Genomic DNA, 17,213 nt, shown 5'->3' on the forward strand with positions numbered 1-17,213 from the left:
CCAGCACCATGGTAAGGATGCCAATAGCCTGCTGAGGGTTGAGGTTCTGTATGTGTTGCTACAAAAGTGGAAAGAGATGCTACAGCAACAGTTTTTAGGATAATTTAGTGTAATGTTGTTATGCTTACACGTTCAAAGTCTATTCGCTCGGAACAAAGATTCCGAACTCGAGAGAGATCTTCATCTCCAAGGTCCACAGCTGAGTGTCTCACACTTCTTCGGCCTCTGGATGCACCACGGCTTTGAGATGATGGTGGGCATCTCCTTTTTGCACCACGTCTTGAGGATGCAATAGGAGGTTCAAACTCTTCCTCAGCGGATTCCTCAATCACTGAACTCTAAATTGTATTAGAATAAAAAAATTATACTAATATAAAAAGTACTCTTGCATATTAATCAATTTTGACACACATCAGGTTTACATCTAGTCAAAATTTGGGCTAAACCAACAATAAACAGAAACCCTATGAAAACAACCATGATTATAGGAGGACTACACAGAATGCAGTGTTTATTCATGATTTCCACATAAATTATTTATATGCTTTGATATATTCATCCCATCTTGAATGGCAAAGCAATTAAAAATAAGCTAGTTACTTGTAATAAAATGCTAACAATTTGATAGGATTAATTTTATTTACAATATAGATTGCCAACTGTTACTGGTATTTTAAAATATAAATATATTTATAGATATTCTTTATAAAATGCCTTTTGTAAACAGTAAGTGTTTAATGTGCTGGTTAAATACAACTTTCTTACCTCAGATAACTCCATTGCTAACACTAGCTCAGCTCTATTACAAGAAGCAATGCTCCGATGTTGACTCTGCTTTTCCTGCGCGTGCACATTGGGAGGTGTGGCTTTCGGCTCTTTCAGGAAGGGCGGGGGAGTGAGCAACAGCCGTTCGAATTTAAAAATCTCCTCCTCCTCACCCTGATGGCGTCATCCTGCGGACTGTGCCTTTAATGGTCTTGGGCCTTCTTATCTTTCAGAAATGATTTTACTATATAAACCCTCGCGGTCTCTGCGCTCCTCTGGCAGCCGTCTCCAGTGTTGGGCAAGTTACTTCAAAACTGTAATGCATTATTTATTACTTGTTACCCTCATTTTAAAGTAATTCATTACATTACAATATTACTGATTTAAAATGTAAGGCATTACACTACTTTTGCATTACTTTAAGTTACTTTTACCAATACAACTTCAATATGAATCTGGTAATGTGACGCTCAGTGAGCTCATGACATATATGTGGAAAGTGATGTGGTGTCTGAGCTAGGATTGCTGTTAAAAACAGTCAGATATAATAACAGTGTTTTAAAATGATTGTTTATTAAATAAAAGCAACAACAATCTGTACTCTCAGTACGCTGCCATCTTATAGGGCCATCTGAGCAGGGAGTGAGGTGGTGGGGGCTCCAAGCCTATATTTGCCTTGGTCCCCAAATGCCTTGATACGGCCCTGGATGTGGGACTGACTTCTGGGGTGATCTGATTCAATCACATGTATAAATATTAAATGCTTATATATTATTGCTTTTCACTGGTAAAAATGAGTATTGGGGATAAATCTACCTACTTTTTTCTTTTCAAGCACTCTGTTTTGTTTTCTTGATTTTATTTGAATAATTTCCAGCCCTTTCTCTCTCTAACCTTCCTGCATGCTGCATGTTTTCTCCGTCTTCCAGAAAAAACTGTTTCCTAGACTTCCTACTTTCTAAAGATCAGCCAAAGGGATCTTCACATGCGCGGCGCTCCAGCAGTAATGAGTTGAAATCACCGGGGCACAGATTATGAACTCAGCTGAGGCAAAATATGTCAGAAAAGCACAAAATACCAGAGAATATGCGCCGATATGAACGATCGCAAGTGAATTATTTTGTTTTAGTGGAGCGATTTTGTGAATGTTACAGCGGCCGTGTGCAGGACGCAGCTGGAGTAGTTGAGCCGTTACCGCTGCGTCCTCTCTGCCCGCAAAGCTGAGTCCATAAATGACGTCATATATGCAGATACTGGATCTTTCTTCGGGTTTCCCGCAATTTGAATTTTTAAGGAACACATCTTGATTCTGGGTTTAAAAATGCATTGTAATAACCGCGTTACTGACAATTGTACCGAGTAAATATTACCATTTTCTTTCCCTGTAATGCCTTACATTACCACATTACAGCAAAAAGCAATGCATTACAGTAATTAATTACTTTTGTACCGCATTACTCCCAACACTGGCCGTCTCCTAGTTATCCCTAAAGTTAAGACTCACACCCACGGCGAGGCGTCCTTCAAGTACTACGGCCCTCGCCTTTGGAACGGGCTGCCGGAGGACCTCAGGGCCCAAGGGAACGTCCAGGCTTTTAAGAATAGGCTCAAGACCCACCTTTTTAGCTTAGCTTTTAACTAATTACTATTTATCTAGTCTGTTTAACTGAATCGTCTGTCATATTTGCTTATTTATATATGTACATATTGATCTCTTTTAATTAATTTTATCATTTTATTTACATCTTAGTGTTTTTACATGATTATGTTTTCTTTTACTATCTTTATAATCACTTTTTGTCAGTTACTTTTTATCCATATTAGCTTTTGTTATTTTACAGTTATATATTTTAATCCTCCAGTGTTTCCTCTGCGGAGCCCTCTGCCTTGGGGCCGGTGGCGGCGGCCGGGGCGCTCCTCGGGTAGTGCCCGGGCAGTGGTGGGGGTTTCTGCCCTCCCCCACGGGGCGTCATGGGCCGGTGTCTTGGCTGCTGCCGTGGATCTGTTGCTGTCACGGCAGATGATGTGTCGTTCATTACCTAACCCAGCTGAACTCAGCCTATTGTTTCCCCTGTTGTTCGTGTGTGTGTGTGTGTGTGTGTGTGTGTGTGTGCATGGACGAGTGTGCGGGTAATTGTATGTCCAATTTGGAAGTTGGGTGTGGGAAGGGAACCGTACTTGTCAATTGTTTTATACTTGGGGAGGGGGGCTGGGATGGGAATATGGGATCTATGGGGCCATTTTAATCTGTGAAGCATTTTGAGTAGCATTGTTTTGCATGAAAAGTGCTATATAAATAAAGTTGATTTGATTTGATTTAATTTTACTCGTAAAAAATCCCATAAAGTCGTTGCTGCTGAGGGCTAAGGGACAAGATAGTTCAGAGCTATGATTCTGCGTAAATTTGGCAACTGTACTGAAAAGAAATTTTGGATTATTTTTATTCTCAATTAGTGATGAAAAGTAAGCAATTCTAGCTTGTCGAAGCTTATTTTTTAAAGCACAAGACTAAGTAGGACTCCTCCTGGTGTGTAGAGCGCCATGTTCTATCCTATTTTCTAGAGTTTTGTTTTAAAGTTCGTAAATGAGAATTAAACCAGGGAGCCAACTTCCTGTGCTTAATTACTTTTTTTTTTAAGGGGCAACATCATCTAATGCTACACGTAAAGAGGAATTAACATTATGAACTAAAGCATCAACTTGTGAAGGGCTAGAAATGAAAATATTGCCCTCTACTACGTATCTCTAAGATGCTGAGGACAGTAAAGATGGAACAGTTGATTTAAAAGATGCAACTGTGTTGTCAGATAGAGACTGATGTAGCGTTATGAAGTTTATAATTGTCTGCCCTTAACAGCTGCCCCTTCACACAGTCGGACGCTTGGTTCAGTATGTTTACATTCCAGGAGAAGAGACAGAAGAAGAGAAGAACGCTTTTCATTAATTAAAGTTCTTTATTTGTGATAAGCTAATCAAAGCATATGTTGATCATTAATAATCAGGTGAATGATCTGTGAAATAAAGATGTCATGAGTTATGTGTTTAAATGAATAAACAGGGCTGCACCAGACAGACTGATCTACATTACCATGGAAACGCATGACACATTGTTTTCTTTATTTCACAGATCATTCACATAGTGAAATTTACTTTCATGTCTCGAGAATTAAGTTATAAAAAACTCAAAGGTTATCAGAAAGTGGTTCGAGAGGACTGGATTATGTGGAATGATCGTTATTTCCTCACACTCTATGCCATAAGTCAGCCCAAGGTCTAATGTATGATGGCAGGAGTGGGTGGAGCTATGTATTCTTTGGGTAAAACCAGTTGAGTCTAAGATATTACTAAAGGGTACATTGAGGCAATCATTTTCAATGTCCACCTGAATATTAAAATCCCCCACTACAATGACCTTATCGGTATTAAGCACCAAATCAGATTAAAAAAAATCAGAGATCTGATCCAAAAACTCAAGACGATATAAAACTACAAACAAGAGTGGTTTTACGATTTTGCAATCTGGATTAGGAAAACTAAGAATAAGATGTTCAAACGAACTGTAGCTATTAATTGGTAAGGGTTTGATTAATAGGTCTGAATGAAAAATGGTTGCTACTCCTCCTCTTCGCCCTGTACTTCGAGCAATATGATGATTTAAATAATTTGAAGGAGTCGACTCGTTTAAGCTAACATAGTCCTCTTGCTGCAGCCAGGATTCTGTGAGAGAGAGCAAAGAGATCTTATTATCACAAATCAAGTCATTAACTAACAAAGTCTTAGAAAAAATAGACCTAATGTTCAATAGCTCACATTTAATTTTTCTAGTTTTCTGCTCAGTTGAATTTGTTCTAATATCTATGAGATTTCCATGATTTGCTTTATTAAGCCTGATAATTAATCTGTGTGATTTTGGCCATGGGCAGGACACTGTCTCTATGGGGTAGTGGGTGGGTAACAGTACAGAAGCTGCAGAGGGGTGTGTTACACTATGACTCTGCTTCCTGGTCTGGACCCTGGGTTGTCATGGATGACTAATAAAATTGGCTTTGTTCGTAGTAAGAAGAGCTGCTCCATCCAAAGAGGGACGGATGCCATCTCTTCGCATCAGACCAGGTTTTACCCCCAAAATTTTCCAATGATCAATCTAGCCCACATTGTTTTCAGGACACCACCTAGTACAGATTATTTACTGTACAGATTACAATCGTACCAAGCAATTAAAATAGTATCGGTCAGTTAATATAATATTAATATTTGATAATAATAAACTAATGAGCTTCTGTCAGCTGCCTCATACTCTTTAATATCCGTTCAAGTAACGTAGTTTACCACTTTAGAGAGAAGGAGAGAGACGCTTGCGATCCGGTGGTCCTTGATTAGTGGTTCTGATCTGGTTCCGACCCACAAACCTGCTCGATTGGCCCACTCAACCGCACGTCTCTTCAGGTGGTTGGTTCTGACCTGGTCTTGACAGTGATCTGAGTTCCAAAAATCCGCATTTAATTTTTTAAACCCCGCCACGGGTCTCTGGAGCCCAGCATGGACCTCTCTGTCTCGGTACCGTCCGATGTGAGCTACAGAAGTCCGTCTTATCAGCTGCACAAAAAACCCTCAGACACGGAGATAGAGGCGTTGTTTCTCTTCTCTGGAAACCCGTGGACTCGATGTCCAGACAGGCTGGAATTGGTACAGCCTTCACAAACAATAGTTTATCAAAATGAGCACAATCTAAAACTAGTAAACACACACACTGACTGGATAATATGACCTGTCTACCCTAAAACTATCCAACTCTCCACACTGAGCTGAGGCAGTGCCTAGCTTCTAACGCCGGGAACACACCGGCTGCGACGCGGTGCTCACTCCTCACCCCTGCCACATGGACCCAAGGGATAAACCATCAACCCTGCTCAATGGTCAACTTTCATCACATGGTCACACACATTAGGACAGTGGTAGGGTTAAATAATGAGGTAAATTGTCCAGCAGTCTCTGTTGATCAATTGTCGAAAGCTGATGGGTGCAGGGGAAAACAGTTTGCGCACAAATTTGTTTCAAACAGTACTAGTTTGTGATAAGAGAAGACAGCCTCATTGATACATAAAAGAAGTGCCAAACAACCAAGTGGCAGAACAAAGTCTAACATGTGAGCACATACATAAGTGGCCTCACCAACCCACTGATCAAAACTAAAAGAGTTCATTAGGTTAAAACAATCTACAACCAGCAGTTTTCCAGGACAGCAAACATGGATGTTAAAATCACAGCGTAATAAAACCAGGTTGAGTGGGCTGCAAAGTGTAGCATCCAGAAATAGTAAATTTTCACCAACATATTGATCTACACACGGTCCGGTAACCTACAGACCTAATTCCACTATCTGAGTGGAGTTTCTATCCTGTCTTCTAAAGCCCAAAAGATTCTGCAGTCCTTGTTGACATTTCAGGGGGATCAAGAAGTCAGCCTATGTTCCCAAACAAAGCCTTCTTTTGATAAGACTGCATGATTGCACATTCGCATAAAAGAAGGACTCCTTGAATTAATGCAAAGTGACAATCCCTGAATAAACAAAGATTTCTAAATCTTCTGTCATGATCCGCCCCTGCCTTCCTGACTGTCTCTCTCCTGCCTTGATTAGTCCTTATTGTTCTCACCTGCCCCTCGTTAACCTGCCCATGTGTTCCTAATTTTCCGTGTGTATTTATGCCTCCCGTCTTGTACCAGTCTTCGGCCCTGTCCACACGTAGCCGGGGATCTGCCAAAACGTAGATATTTTTCTACGTTTTGGCCTGTCATCCACACGAAAACGGAGTTTTTTCACATGAAAACGGATCTTTTTAAAAACTTCGGCCAAAGTGAAGATCTGCGTTTTCTCCGTTTTGGGTGTCTGCGTGTGGACGGACAAAACCGGAGTTTTAGGGTCCGCAACGTCACTTTCCGCGACAAAAAATGCTGACATCACGTGTGCGACCTGTGTTTACACTAGCCGACAGCATGGAAGCCCTCAGCTGCGCTCTGTCACTACCCGATCCATCAATTGTCCAAGCGCTTTTTGCTTTTTGCAAGCGGAATTACTGCTCCTTGCGGAAGACCACAGACGAAGGACGAGGTTAAGAACGGGGGAAGTACTGCCGCCTACATATCTGGCATGTCCTTAACAACGTATTTATCCAGGTATGTGTGGACAGAGTTTGTTTTTAAAACGTGGTGGTGTGGATGCAAGTTTTTGGAGGGGCGGATATTCGTTTTCAAAAAACCCCGGCTATGTGTGGACTAGGCCTTCGTCAGATCATTGTGTTAGTTGTCAGCGTTGTGTTTGCTCCTGCCGTTCCTACCCTGTTATTAAATTCATTTTTACTTTATCCGAGCCTAGTGATGGAATGATACCTCAAGGAGTGTATTGACACACTAGACAAACTGTGTCGGCACTGTATTGACACTGTGTTGGTCATTCAATAGTGACACCTGCAGTATTTCTAAAATCATTGCAGGTAAATAAGATGGAAAAGCTTACATGCTGCAAACCAACACCAGGTGTGCAAGATTTAATTTCCTGTAATCAAAATATTACATCATTATGTAATTTAACTCACTCAATTTGTTAAGTTAAGTTGTTTATGAAAGGAGTTTAACATTTGCTTATAACCTTTGTGTAAATGCTACAATGAGTTGGCATGTTAAATCTTCTGAATGTGTCTAATAAAAATCAGAAGTAAAAGTTTTAACTTACGTAAATGTGTTAACCTCTATGTTAGATCATACAAAATAAAAGACTAAATATGGATTCATTTATGCATTTTTATTGAGGAACAAAAGTTTCTGCAGTGTGTTTGCTCCAAGACGATTTCTCCTCTTAGACACCAGTTCCCCTGCCTTAGAAAACACTCTTTCACAGGGTACAGATGAAGATGATGTGCATAAGAATTGAAGTGTGAGTTGATAAAGGTGTGGATATAAATTCTGGTTATTTTTCCAATATTGTAATGGGTCTTGTGTTCTTGGTGTGTTTCTTTCAGCCAGATAGCGTTGGACTTCAATTATGGAATAGGCTGTAGTATTAGAGGTCATCCTGCTCTCCTCAACCTCCATATCAAGGTGTCTCCAGGGATTGTGTCCTAACAAATAAATTAGAAATAAGTCTGTTAATCATTGGTTTACTATCACATGACAAACTTACACAGAAATAAACAAATATTCACAAAGAAATGTGTTTTCATACCTGAACTGTGTTCAGAGGGTGTGTGATAGACTATTTTTGACAATTCAGATTTTTTGGTGATAATTTCAACATACCTGGGGTATCTACCAATTCATCATTGCCATGCCGAGCTCTATAATGCCTCAGCATTGATGAAGTGCTCTTATTGGAGTAAGACAGCTCTGTGGAGCAGAGCCGACACGTCACCTACAGTAAAACAAATAGTTAATTTATCTGAAAACAATTTAAGCCTCTTACCAGAGAAAGACTACAAACACATTTAAAATACAGGAATAACAGTAAACGTTGCCAAATGGAGAAAACAATTTACCTTTTTTGGCGTCAAAAGAACAAAATTATTCCAGACTGGGGAAAACTTATTGGAACGATCCGGAACGATCCATGAAGTCAGCGGAGAAAAGTGAGCGTGAGGGTAAGGAAAAATCCAAAATCCAACAGCAAAACTCTATCCAACAAATCCGCAACATGTTAATACAGTTTGTTTCCTTATAAACACAATTTGGCACGGCGCATCCAAACGACACACTTCCTGTGTCAGTCACGTGATATTTTCTTATAGCGATACACGCACCGATACAGGGTTTCACTCTTGTGCAGTCGACACTGTGTTGACGCGCCAGTGTCGTTCGTCCCATCACTATCCGAGCCTGCATCTTTGCCTCCTGCGCTGCTCCACCACACTTGGTCCATCATCTCCACACCCTCAACGTGACATCTTCTGGTTAAACATTCAAAGACCAATCAGACTGGATTTACATATTTACGTATATGGAAATCCACATCATATTGGTCAAGGTGTAGGGTAGTACATCAAGCTTTAAAAGCATCCAAATACATACTTATGTTACTTTCCACTGGGAATTTTTTGGAGAACTCAGAACACAGTCTGTCATTCTTCATGGGTTTATAAACTACAGCACATAGAAGTGGCTGCAGATGACCAATGTCAAATAAGCACAATTTTAAGCTGCTGTAGTGGGATGTAGGGTGAAAATGCTTAGCTTAGCAAATTGCCACCAGTCTTCCACCACGCCAGGCCGCTCTTGGTTAATTAATAAAGTTACAGTTAGCTGGAACTAGTTTATGTAAAACAGATGACTTGTTGGGCGAAATCAATGATTCCGTCACACGTCATGCAAACAATGTCCAAACAGTGTGAAACAAAAAAAACTCCCGGAACACAAAAGAAAAAGCATTCACAACGCCCCATTTCAAACATCAGTGGGGTTCTTGCTGGACACCAAAGGTTGGGAAATTCCTCTCCACCCGGATCACGTTGCTGGAGAGAAAGGGGGCAAGTACCGTCCTCCAAAGAGTCTCCAGCAAGAAAGTGGAGACACAGGCCATGACATTCATGTATTTGCCATGGAACCCAGGGTTTATCCTACTTCCACCTGGAAAGCTACAATCAACCCATTAGGGTAGCTGCCTAGGCCTTCAGCTTTACCAGTCGTCTTTTTTGGCATCCCCGCTTCCTGCATTTCTAGCAGCGATAGAGGGAATTGCCGCCCCACCGATATGCCATCCAGGTAGGGAGGTGCCATATTCTACACATTAGGCAACAGTAATCCAGACTAAGAACTAATCTTGAGTAATGTCAGGTGGTCATAGATGAGCCCAGAGTGTACACATAGCTTAAGGCAGGCAAAGACAGGAAATACATAAAAGTTAAGGACATTGATAGATGGCAAGCCACTAACACTAGCGCCAACATGAACCCAGATCGTACTTGTGATAAAAATGTGTTGAGGACTTATAAATCATCTCAACTTGGACCAACACAGCTGTTTGTTAGAATTGTTGACAAATTAAAAAAGTTCTATAAAAACCAAAGCAGTGTGATCACTGTGTGATGGGTAGCAGGTGAAAAATGACATATCAAAAAGAACACAGAAATGGTCAAAGACCCACATCTTAAACGTCTGAGACATCAACATCTTTGGTTAACAGTAAGCCTAGTGTGTGACCTTGAGTGTGTGTTGGATCTTGTTAAATAATTAATGCATTCCAAAAAATTGTTCTGCAGATTTGTTATTAGCACCATCAATGTAAATATTAAATTCACCAGTTATGGGAAGATATTCAAAGTCTGTTGTGATAACAGATAGAAGCTCAGTGAAGTTTTCAAGAAAATTAGTGCATGACCCTGGAGGCCTATTAAACAACTGAGACTAAGTTTGTAGATGTGCCTTTCAACTCAAAGCAAAAACACTCAAAAGAGTCTAAATCACCACACACCAGCTGTCACATAAGAATGAGTCCCAACAGGTAACAATCAGTCAAACCAAAACAAAATGAGTGACATTGTCACTGTGATAAAAGAATATAAACTGGTAGCATTACTTCATTTTTAACTCTTTTTTTTTAAACACAAATAAGGTTTTTCTTTACCTTGCTGACAGTTTCGTTTGCGGCTGCAAACATCCTCAGAGCTGACGCTGATAGTGGCGTCTCTTCCTTCCCCATTTATCTGCGGGCAGCAGAGGACGTTGTCGCCCTCTGCTGCCCGCTCTCCCCTCTCCGATGATGCAGTCCCATGTGCGATCCAACATGTAAACTCCATCGTCCCTGTTCATGGTCCCACATCCACGTCTCCTTATCTCGATAGCTTCTTTTATCCATCTTTTGTATTTTTGTTGTTCGGTGTTTATGATCCTTGTGTTGTCCCAGTCCATTATATGGTTTTCTCTTGTGCAGTGATCTGTTACGGCTGACTTCTTTATTGTGCTTTCTGCTTCTTCTTTTGCTGCTCTTGTGTGTTTACGACTTGTTTCTTTTTCACACTCCTTTCTATGTTCTATTGTTCGTGTGTTGAGTTGGCGTCCGGTTTCTCCTCTGTATGTTTTATTGCAGAGTTTGCATGGGATTTCGTAAATGACTCCACACTTATGTCCTGCTGATATCTTGTCTTTTGGGTGTACTAGTCTGTTTCTAACTGTTGTGTATGATTTTGTTGGTGTGTTTATGTTGTGTTTTTTCATTGTTGCTCTTATTTTTTCTGTTATGCCTTTGATGTATGGTAAGGTTATCACTGGTTTTGGTTGTTGTCTTTCTGGGTATCTGGTTCTTTGCTTAAGCTGTTCTAACACATACAACACTCTTTAAAGACCTGCGGATACCCGACATGGGCAATAAACAAAGGAAAACAACAAACAACAACAGAAAGAAAAGAACAACGTACAAAAGATGGTAACATTACTATTTCATTTTAAATGTAGTAACTTGCCATTGCGACCATTTTTATTCAAAATGAACCCTTTGCACAGGTGATCTTTGTTTAATTACACCTTGATGACCACTAGATGGAAGCATGGTCACATGGTATCCACTAAACCACATTTCTAAACACCATCTGCAGATAACCTTTCAGTGGGAGAGGGCACCAAAGAACGCATTGATCCGGATTTCTGTTTGTTCAGCCTTCTGATTCATGTGAGAAGTATCAATGAGATACGAACAATAAAACAAGAAAAGACAAACCCAATTGTGTCTATTCGACTTTTCCACACTCAGGATGCAGATGGCAGTGATAAAAAGTGTCACATCAGAGGGTATGCTGCTGAAATCATTCACACCCTATTATTTATGGCCAGTTCAAAATGAAATGTCTGCTGGGGGAGAAAACAATGAATGTTTCAAATTAAAGTTTGTTGATTTCAAAAACAGCCTTCAAAATGTGTTTGAACTAGATTAATGACAGGCATAGCATACAAAATGTGCTTCTCATTAATAACTGATTTCCTTGTCACTGTTTTCTCATTAAGGTCTATGTCTACAAAGAGATGCACTTCAGTTTCACAACGTTCTGAGGATAAAACTGTAAAAAGGCTCCCAAAGGATTAACAGCATGTAATTGTTGTTAGTGTCAAAAGACTTTCCAGTTTCCTGTCCACTCAGGTGGTCCGTTTACTGTTAGTATAGGACTGGAATTTTCCTACTCTCTTGGGGAAAGGTGCTCAGTTGCACCTTTAAGTTCAGAAAATAAAACAAACATTTCAGTTCAAACTACGTTAAGGCACACATCGCGCGTGACGCATTACGCTACCCCTCCTGCTAACTGGAGCCTGGAATGCGATAGAAACGCTTGCCAGAAAACTTCTAGACCCATACCGGTACATACCGGTCCATAATACCCAGACCTGACCGTTCCAGACCAGGCGAGAGAGCTATTAGAGGTCCAAAGTCTTGTCACTAATGTTGTACCCTCAAAGATACATTTTTCTACCCTGACCTGTTTTTTATTTGTTACTTTCCTATGATGTATTTCTACAAATGTCCGTTTTGTATCTCTGGTGGCAGCCCTGTATCCTGGAATTTCAGAGTAAAGAAGGTAAAAAACACACGCACTACTATAATCTCTTGCATATATTGTGCATTAGTTATACAGCCACACTTCTCATTTAAAAATTCTGGTTCTCCAACACCTTACAAGTTCATCTAGCAATACTGCAAGTCCTACACCCGCTTTGTTTTACATGAAGACACATGATACATGTAAATATACTTTCACCCACAACCATCGCAAGGGTTTGCAGAAAATAGTCACAGCTTCTACATAAGATCAATTCTGGATCTACATACTGTATGAAACTTGAAAAATTAGAATCTCATGCAGAAGTTGTTTTTTTATTTCAGTTATTTAACTGAAAAGATTAAACAAATATTTGAGATAGACTCAACATATTCAAAGCCTTTATTTGCTATATTTGTGTTGATTGTGGCTTACAGCTCATGAAAACCACAAATTCTAAATCTCAGACAATTTGAATATTCCATGAAATCAATAAAATATAATCCACACAGGATCATCAGAACTGGACCAGAAGAGTGTGGAAAAACCTTTCTTGGTCTGACGAGTCTGGATTTCAGCTGCAACAGCTAAGTCAGAACTTAGTGTCATCAACATTAAAGCATAGATTCATCCAGTCTGTAATGATGGTACAGGGGTTATCTTGTCCCACTTTGGACCCCTTAGCACCACCTGAGTCTGGTTTAAACACCACAGCCTAACATGCCCACCCAGTGGTGGACTTAGCAATTTGGGGGCCCAAGGCGAACACAGACATGGGGCCCCTTACACAAAATTTTCGACAGTCTTACCTTTAACTGGATTTGCGAGACTCTCCCCTCTTCTGCCATGAGTTATTTTCCCTTTTTATTAGTCCTCCTTTTTTCCTGTATTTCTCTCTTTTTGAGTGCTTTCAATATTTGCTCTGCTTTCTTCTTCCTGTCAGTGCTTCTGTGTTTTTGCCTTTGTTTTTTTTTTTCATTTTCCATTTTGGTCTAAAATATTTTCCATTGTCTTTCCTTTTCTGCTTCCTTTTGATGTTTACATCGAAAAATGACGTCACTTTCGGAAGTGAAAATAAAAGCTTTTTTTAAAGCAAGCTGCTTCTTTCTCTTATTGGAGCCACTAGGATAACTCCATGTCATGCTTAATGTTTTGACAGCCGCTTCAAGTTTGTTATGAATGCTGCCGCCTCTCTTCTTATTATTATTTGTGGTCTTATGGCACTTGGCAAACAACAATTTGGTGCATTACCGCCACCAACTGGATTGGAGTGGAATGACTACCAATCGCTTCCTGTTTGTGCATCGCCATCAAATAGTCCACTGGGGCATTAACAGAGGGGTGCCGGCGGTCAGGGCAATGGGTTCCTCCAACACAAGGGGGCCCCAGGCGGCTGCCGACCTATGCCTAGTGGTAAAACTGCCACTGTGCCCACCCCTTTATTACCACAGTGGGGCCATCTTCTGATGGCTGCTTCAAATAGGATCATGCACCATGTTTGACCATTGCAAACAAATCTGGCCAACATGTCCAAAGATCTTGTTCTATCAGTCTGGAGACATATCTGAGCATTTCTGTTGAGGTGTTTATAATATAGACATTTTTTGTCAGATGTTCTAAATAAATTATACTTTCAATTAAAACATTATATCCAATTGTTTTCATTCAAAATGGCCATGCATTTCAACATTTGCTCAAATCTATTTGCTGTGCATTCATTCTGTGTGTTTTTCCTAACTGCTTTAAGTTTCTTTTTTTAACAAAGAAAAAAGTCCTTTTTAACAAAGAAAAAAGTCCTTTTACCTTTTTTGCTGATGTTTCGACCACTATCGTAGACCTCTTCAGAGCTAGCCGCTGTTGGCTTTCCACATTTATCCACATCCTTTTCACAAAAACACCAACCTAAAAAAGCCATTGACACAGTAGTTAACAGAATCAGACAGGACAAAACTCTACACAAAAGAACAAGCCTCAGAGCAGACGACAGAGCACAGCTGATTAAACTGGTAGTAAACTCCACGTGATGGAACAATACAACTGGAAGGCTTCACCATGGGTAACCTGTTATCAGCCACCCTTTGCAAGTTTTTAATGGAGAAAAAAGGGTATAGAACAAAAAGCCATATCCAGTGCACCCCCCCCCCCCCCCAACCTGCTAAATAAAATGATGGAAACGCTACGTGGACATACTAAAAACCATTTCAAAAGGGCAAACAGAAACACCAACAGAACACCTGGACAATATCAATGACACAAACAAAATAACATTAACATATAAGGAAGAATTAGAAGGTAGCATAACGTTCTTGGACATGAAAACAAGCAGACAAAAAGACGGGACCCTGAACTCAAACACATACAGAAAGCCAACACACACAGACCAATATTTCTTATGGACAACAGAACACCCTACCATATATAAAATGTCAGTGACAGAACATTATACCACCGAGCAAACATGATAACTGGAAAACAAGAGGACCAACACATGCTAAACGCTTTAAAACCTGCAGATACCCAACATGAGCAATAAACAAAGGAAAACAACAAACAACAGAAAGAAAAGAACTACCAAAACAAAGAACCAAAAATCCAGACAGACAACAACCAAAACCCTTCTATACATGAAAGGTATAACTACAAAAATAACAATGAGAAAACACAACATCGACACACCAACAAAACCACACACAACAGTTAGCAAAGACTACAAAACCCAAAAGACAAGATATCAGCAGGACATAAGTGTGGAGTCATTTACGAAATCCCATGCAAACTCTGCAATAAAACATACGTAGGAGAAACCGGACGCCAACTCAACACACGAACAATAGAACATAGAAAGGAGTGTGAGAAAGAGGCAAATCGTAAACACACAAGAGCAGCAAAACAAGAAGCAGAAAGTACAATAAAGAAGTCAGCCGTAACAGATCACTGCACAAGAGAAAACCATGTAATGGACTGGGACAGAACAAGGATCATAAACACAGCAACAAAAACACAAAAGATGGATTAAGGAAGCAATAGAAATAAGGAGACATGAACACACAACCATGAACAGAGATAATGGAGTCTACACATTGGATCACACATGGGACTGTGTCATCATCCAGGAGAGCGTGGGCAGCAGAGGGGGACATCGTCCTCCGCTGCCTGCGGATAAACGAAGACGGAAGTGACGCCACCAACAAAGTTTGCTGTAGTGGTCGAAATGTCAGCAGCAAAGGTAAAACAACTTTTTTCTGTGCTCAAAACAATATTTTTATTATTTGATTGGAATGTTTATTTGAACATAAGAAACAAAATTTAAGAGAAATAAACATAGTAGAAGAGCACAACAACAGGAATGGTAATGGCAATTATACCAAAGACAATATTATAGTTCTCAAAATAGTGATAGGTAATCTCAATTTTCATATACACTGAACACCATGTTCTTACGCGATGATTACAATATGTTTATATTTGGACATTGCTTGTGTTTGTCCTCCAGCCCGTTCCACAGTTTCACTCCACATACAGACACACAAAAACTCCTTTTATTGGTTTTTACCCTTTGCACTTTGAACTTTTTGTTCCCTCATAAATGATATCCTCCATCACGCTGGTTGAAAAGATTTTGAATGTTTGGTGGTAATAAGTCCTTGCTAGCTTTAAACATGATCTGTGCTGTGTGATAGTGAACCAGCCCGGTTTTGAAGTTTAAGTAATTTTGACCGTAAAAACAGAAAATGTCTACGATCCAGATATTTCACTAACCAAACACAAGCTCTTCACTCAAAATGCCAAAAACTCTCTCAATACTTCAAAATGCTTTCAAAACTTAGCAAATTAGATTTTAAATCAATTCAAACTTTCTAAATAATTGCATTAATTTTCTGTCCAGCAGAAACAAGCCCTGCATCATCACAGGCGGACTATCAAAATAGCTATCAGAAGCTGCGGAACTTCTCATAGTGTCAAACAGAGCTGGTGGCGCCATCCCATCTCTGGAGAATTCAGTCATTTGCTTTTCAAACTTAGGGAAAAAACAGAATTAATGTAAAAGAAAGAGTAGGAAATACAAAATAACAATAAAAACATGTATACTATCTTGTGCTAATGTTTCCAATCCTCCAAACATTTCATTGTGGTGCACTACATTACTAGCCTAGTGAACTAGACAAAATTCTTGCTTTGCAAAGTCAATGGAGCATTGCCAGACTAAATAATACATTTATTTAATCTGGCTTGCCAGGCTACTTACTACATTACAGCTTTCATTTATGCCTATGCCTTTCATGCTGTGTATGCCACTCAGCTGAAGTTTATTGGAGGGTAGCTTTGAAACTTAAAGCTAATGTAAGCATGACATTAGTATCTTGTCATTTGTGGGAATGTGGCCTGGGCAAGACGAATAATCTAAAATAGAAACGGTACAGAAGCAACTGAGACTCAGCATTTTAGCAGTCTGATGGCTGTGGTGATCTTTGGCTTGTTCCTCCTGTATTTTGCACATTTTCTCTGTACTTTTGACCTGAAGATAACAGTGTCCATGTTGGGAGTGGGTCCAGTGTTGCCAACTGTTTTTGACTGAAAGGAGCTGAAGTTCCCCACAAAAGTCGCTAGATGGCGCCAGATGACGTCACATGCTAATTTACATATCAATGACGTCATTGCGCCACTTTGGCATTCATTTTCCCCATAGCATCTAAAACAGGGATGTCAAACTCAAACTCACACGGGGCCGAAATGAAACTCTGGGACGGAGTCGAGGGCCAAACTTAATATTTTTTGAAAAAGTGACGGCAAATTTGCACATTTTCTTTATCAACATATATGCAATTTTGAACCTTTAAATTTGGAAACAAACATATTTCTGCATTAACACTGAATGTGGAATAACCAAATTACACACGAGCAAGTCAGTTTTAAATAAAAGGCATCAGTGGTATTCAT

The 17,213-nt window shown here is 39.9% G+C and overlaps 1 protein-coding gene across 1 annotated transcript in view; it reads left to right on the top strand.

The window, feature by feature from the left end:
* Positions 1-17,213, top strand: part of si:dkey-106n21.1 (solute carrier family 23 member 2) — a 165,198-nt gene that overhangs the window by 40,331 nt on the left and 107,654 nt on the right. The window lies entirely within an intron of this gene.

The sequence above is a fragment of the Nothobranchius furzeri genome, chromosome 4 (assembly GCF_043380555.1).
Source record: "Nothobranchius furzeri strain GRZ-AD chromosome 4, NfurGRZ-RIMD1, whole genome shotgun sequence".
NCBI lineage: Eukaryota > Metazoa > Chordata > Actinopteri > Cyprinodontiformes > Nothobranchiidae > Nothobranchius > Nothobranchius furzeri.